The sequence below is a fragment of the Parus major genome, chromosome 10, assembly GCF_001522545.3.
Source record: "Parus major isolate Abel chromosome 10, Parus_major1.1, whole genome shotgun sequence".
Lineage (NCBI taxonomy): Eukaryota > Metazoa > Chordata > Aves > Passeriformes > Paridae > Parus > Parus major.
This window is the reverse complement of record NC_031779.1, coordinates 8265531-8271587: the sequence shown is the minus strand read 5'-3', so window position 1 is coordinate 8271587 and position 6057 is coordinate 8265531.

Genomic DNA, 6057 nt, shown 5'->3' with positions numbered 1-6057 from the left:
CCCTGCCCCGACCCACTCCAGCATCCCCTGCCCCGACCCACTCCAGCATCCCCTGTCCAGACCCACTCCAGCATCCCCTGCCCCGACCCACTCCAGCATCCCCTACCCAGTCTGCCCTGGAATCCCAGTGGCAGCCGGCAGTGGGGACCAGTCTCAGCTCCTGTCCCACTCCTACACATATCCCAGGCCCTCTTCACAGCCAAAGGTTTCATTTCCCCAGAAACACAGGCCAGTGGCTTTTTCTGCTGCATACCTAAACTTGTTTGTACAAGTTGCACAATGTGGGAGAAAGAAGAAAAAAAAATGGCATTTTAAAATATCAAATTGGGAAGACAGATCTTGTCCAGGCTTACCAAGTCCCATCTTAGTTCCATCGTTCCCTGATAGTCCTATGGGTAGGGGATACTAGGAGAATCAGCTATGCGGGCCTCTGTGTCAGCATGACAGATGCAGTGGTGAAAACTCTTCTCTCTACTATGCTTTGAACTCCTGATTTTGGAATTTTGTATTATCAGGGTTCCTTTCCTTTTTGTTTTCTCCTTTAGACAAGCTACCCCCGGTACCCCTTGTATATCTCTCTCTCAGGTGTGCACATTAGAGTCTGTGGTGTTCCCATCTCTTGAAACAGAGAAGTTTCCAAAATCCCAAAGAGGGAATAAATAGCCCTCCACTTTGGTGTGGTGTGAGTCCAGGGGCTCTGCTCTTTGGGTTCTGTTCATATGAATGTATGCTGGGCACAGGGAGCAGCTGATGCTTCCAGAGAACCAACCATGACACATAGCTTTGTGTTCCCTGGGAGTTCCTTGAAAATGTCCCCTTTTTATTACAGAATTGTCCTTGATCTACAAGGAGTAACTCATGAATATTGACTTCCATTGTCTTCCTTTAGCCAGAAAATGGACAATCCAGCGGCTATTGTTCAACCTGGAGATGTGCCAAGATTGGAGAGGGAGATAAGAAAATTCTTGTTTGTAGCTGTTGTTTGGACTCTGGGCACATCCTGGGCAAAGTGTAGGTCTGAGAGAAAATAAAAGTCCCTTCCCACACTGGGTTTAGAAGCAGTGCTGCTGTCCAACCGGGATGCACAGGCTCTTCACCATCACTGTGGAGCTGAACTCGGGTCCTGCTCTGATCATGTCCACAAGGTCCCTTTTAGTCAATGGCTCTGACGCAGAAGCTGGGTTACTTCCCTGGAGAATCAGATAAAATGGATCTTTTTCCAGTCTTCTCACTGTCCATAGAGTCTGGTGTGACCTAACCCAGCCAGCCTGATGGCCACGTAGGCAGCCCTGAACTCATTGATCCAGTTATGTCCAGAATCACAAAAGAAAATGTAGGCAGTATAAGCTATGGGTTCACACACTGCTGGATAAAGGAACATCCTTCAAAGCCCTCCAGAGTAACCAGCACACTGGAAATGCCTTCCAGCATAGACTGTGCCAAGGAAATAAAACCTGAGTATTTATAAAGTGATACCAAAAGAACAGGGAAAAAAAAACCCCAAGAAACCCAAAGATCTTTTAGCAGGAAAATGACAGAAAGCTTAATCCCACGCATTATCTTCAGGTCTGAAAAATTAAACCTACTTATATTAAACTCAATAATGCAGCTGTGTCCTGGGGGACTAGCAGAGGAAGATTCTGAAGAAGAAACTTCATTTTTGAAGGATTCTATTCTATAAAAAATGCCTTATTTTTGACACCTGATAAGTGTGGAGAGGCCCAAAAGTTAAATGCAACAAAAGGGCTGTAGAAATTTCTTTGCCTTGATAGGAACTCATCAGCTCTCAGGAATTTGGCATAGATGACACCTATGTGTCAGACAGTCAGCATAGTTCTAACTTTTCATAGTGAAAAATCCAGTTTCTTGCCTTACTGATGTGAACAATCTCACTGCCTTGTGGAATGGGATTAAAAAGTCTACAAAGAACAGCTCAGAAGGTGAGAGTCTTTGGGAACCAAACATGTGCAGGCTGAAAAATGATACTAATTCTGAGATGATGGGGTCAGCAGAGCCATGAGGTGACAGGGAAGCCTCTACTGAACAGACTGAGCTGTAGAAGTGTGTGATACATAATGTGTATTTCATTGGTTTGAAAAAACATTAAAAAAAAAAAAGTATTTAGTTCCTCTGACTAGCTCCTGCTTAACTGCCTCATTAGTTAAGCATGCAAAATACAGGTTAGAGTAAGGCCAATTGGGAGCTTTAAATAAAATGAACCAGGGCTGAATTAATTTAGATGATAGCATAGTACTCCATGAATGAGTGCCACACATGGGAAATACACCAGATTGCAGTGATGAGTGATGGGGATCCGTGGAACAAAGTTGGTCTTGCTCTGGTAGTGAGAACACTGGGGAAAATAAAGGATCTAACAGAGCATAACAAATCGTTGCCTACCTCAAAAGTCAGGCCTTTAAAAATAAGTTTCCTTTCTCACTAAGTCACCAGCTGATCTCTTTTCAAATTTTAAGCTAATTTTGTGGTGAAACTAAACTAGCAAACATTGAATTTCTGCTGATTAGCACCAAACTCCAAAGCAGGCAAAACCCTAGAGGAAGATTACTTTGTCCAAAAGGCAAACAATTGAAGTAGGATGATGTCAACACTGGGAATCAGCAATTTTCAATTCTGTTGTCCCTTGATATATGTTTTTGGGGAAATCACCAAGACTGGCTGATGAAAATGCACCTATGCATCTGCTGGGCTGAAATTAGGAGTTGCATGGGCACATTGCAGAAAGATCAGCCACTTGGACACCACAACATGCATCCACAAACACAACTGGCAAAGGATATATTTTGCATTTTGATATAAACCAAAGCATACCCACTGCTCTGAAAAAAACGATTTACAAGTCAAGGATGGAATCTCCCTACTCGTGTGTATTTCTGTGCTACTGCAAAGAGCTCTCAGTGTTCTCAATATTTGCTTTGAAATCTTTTAGAAAATATGAAGCAAGATCTACCAGAAAGCCCCAGACCCTCCTGCAGTGCCAATAGGAAACCTAACAGGCTGTTAGGTACTGACTCAATTCTTCCTGAAGTCTCAGTCTGCTTCCACCTACCAGCTGTTCCAGCTGCTAAGAGTCTGAAGTCCATACTGTCAGTAACAGGGAGAAAGCTGCAGGAACTGTAAATAACAAACAGCCAGTTTCCTGCAATTCCAGCATGCATTTATCAAGTCATGCAAAAATTTACTGAATAAATAGCCAAGAAGGCTGTTGGCCAAGAAGGACCTGAACAAAGCAGCAATTTCAAAGTCAGGAGAAGCAAATAAACTGTCTTTTGTCTTGCAGTCATTACATCTAAATTTCCTCCTAAACAAAGTAATACATGAGATGTGCTGTGTCAGCCAGTAAATTGTACACATGTACCACCTACACCTCCAAATCAGTGTTCTCATCTGCCTGTACAACAGTGCTGTGTAAACACAGCTTGCTAAGCCTTTTAGCATTTCTGCAGATATCATTTCATCTGACACTCAAATACAACAAACTGTTGGACCCTACTCAGTCACTGTAGAGAACACTTCTAGGGGGGAGGAAACAGTGATGGATGTCTTCTCTAACTGATAATGCACAATGGCTTAGGAAGATAAAATAAAACTACTGCAAGCTGGACAGTAGAATTCTGAAGTTTACAAAAGGAATTTTGGAGGCTAGCTCTTCAATAGCCACATAGGTTCATGACCTTAGCTGTGTATTTCACCTTAAAAAACCCCACTGTGATGTCTCTGGAACAGTGCTCCCTACCAGGAGAGTGGGATATCACCTCACCACTAATTGCTGGAGCTTAGAAAGCCTCCAACAGAAGACATTCCACTGCTCTGCAACTTTTTCCCACCTTATCCTCATGGTAGCAATTTTCAGCTCTCACCCAAGTACTGCACATAGCCCAGGGGACAAGCTGGTCATGGTAGGAAGTGTGGGCATGAGGGTGTTGTGACAGCACTTCACTGGTGTCTGAGAGCAGGTGAGTGTCACGTTCCCTGTCTCTAGTGAATGACTTTGTTGTGATGATTTAATCTTCTGTTGTTCTTTCAAAGGCAAGTGTGAAACACCCAAGATCACAGGCAGAGCAGAGCACATGTGTGTTTCAGAGAAGAAATGGGCACATAACATTTGCACAGCAAATGTGGTACCCTAGGGTAAAAAGCTCCTGGCCATTTTCCAATTAAAAATCATAAAAAGTATCCCTGAACCCTGGGGCCACCTCCCTTGTAGGTTTGTGGAAACACCAGGTGTTTGTTTGGCAGGCTATGGGCCTAGCAGTGCTTATTTGCTGTCCAGAAAAGCCCAGCTTCAGAGCCCAGTGATAAATTGCCCTGTTTTTTGCAGTCTGCCACACCGTGGCTGATGAAATCAGCAACATACCATTTCCACACATAGCGAGCAGTAGCTGCGTTGTTCTGATTTGACAGAAACAGGCCTGAGGGGCTTCTCTTTGGAGCACTTGTCACAGGGACCAAATACAATTGCTAAGAAGGTCTGGTCCATCTTGGTGGAACACGAGAGCTGAAAGAGAAGAAGGAAAGCGTGCGTTCCAGTCCAGCACAAAGCTGTGCCAGCTAAGGCAGCCTGGGCTGTATACAGACATCTGTAGGCTGGATAATCTCTCTCTGTGACTGATCTCTTGAGCTGGATGAACTGTCACTATATACAAGACAGTCACATGCTCTGCAGAGTCTTTTTTTTGTCAAGAAAAACATAAAGCAGAACATATATTTACACACACCATTATAGTATGTGTTGTGCTTATGGGTTCACTACTTGTGGGAAAGGGCTTCTAATTTGTACTCAGCCACTGCCAGCAGACAATAACCAGAAATCCACAGCAAGAGCTGGACTTCTGAGAAACCTGAACCAATCAATACATTTTGTTTTTCTACTACATTATAAAACAGTCATTATTATACATTATTTTTAAAGCAGAAAAGATGACCTAGGGTTTGGTCAGCAGCAGCTACAAAATATTATGACCAATATGTTGTTTGAGCAGAAATTGATGCCTCAAGCACAGCTGAGCCATTACAAATCCACTTTTGTTCTCAAGGTAGGCAAGTCTAAGATCAAAGCACAATCACCAAGAGAGTATTAAAAACTACTTGAGAGTCAGACAAACAAATGAGAATAATATTGCAGTGTCATTTTTCTCTGTACATTTTTCATAGGGAAAACAGGACCTTTCACCTCTTCTAAAAATGGAATTTTTTAACATTATTTAAACTTGTACATAAAAAATTAATTTGTGGTAAACAATCAGAAGTAATTATTGCAATATTTAAATGGAACAAAATAAATTCAATGACCTATGACATTTTAGAATTGGTGTGGCTGGACACTATACAAAAATCAAACCAAACTTTACTCTGTGTACCTGTCTCCTTTCTGCTGCTTATTCTTACGTACTTCAGTGGACTACTTGAAAAGTAAGATAATAAACTCAGAAATCCTGCCCACTCTTAAGGCAATAAAAGTTTTGCTGTTGTCTCCAGGGGATGCATGACTTCATCCCAAAACATGTGGGAAGAAATCTGTCCTGGAAGAAACTGCAGTGTAATAATTTCAAATTTGCATGGTGATTTCAGTCAATGTCAAGGAGGTTTATATTCCACTTGATGAAAAGCACCAAATATGGCCTGAAGCTTTTCATGGATTTTTTTGCAGCTGTGAACCCAAGCCCACAAGACCCTTTCCAGGGAGGTTCCCTGTGCAGGTATTTCTCAGTGCTGTAAAATGTCTGCAGGGCCTGGGCTCAGCTCTCCCAGATCCTTTAAACTGGACATTCACAACTGAATAACCTGTTATTCCAAGGTTCTCAGAATCAGTGGTTCCCTGAGGAACCACTGATCTTATTTGAACAAAATGTCACCAGTAGCTCCAGACACTTTTGACAAGGATCTATTAGGCTTGGAATAAATACTCTGGGCAGAATTAATCTTTGGTAAAATATGAGAATTTGTAATGTACAGGAGGAATCATACCTGCTATCAGTATTTTACTTCAGATGAGATTATGACACATTACAAAATTCTGCTACAAGAGAAGACATCTAA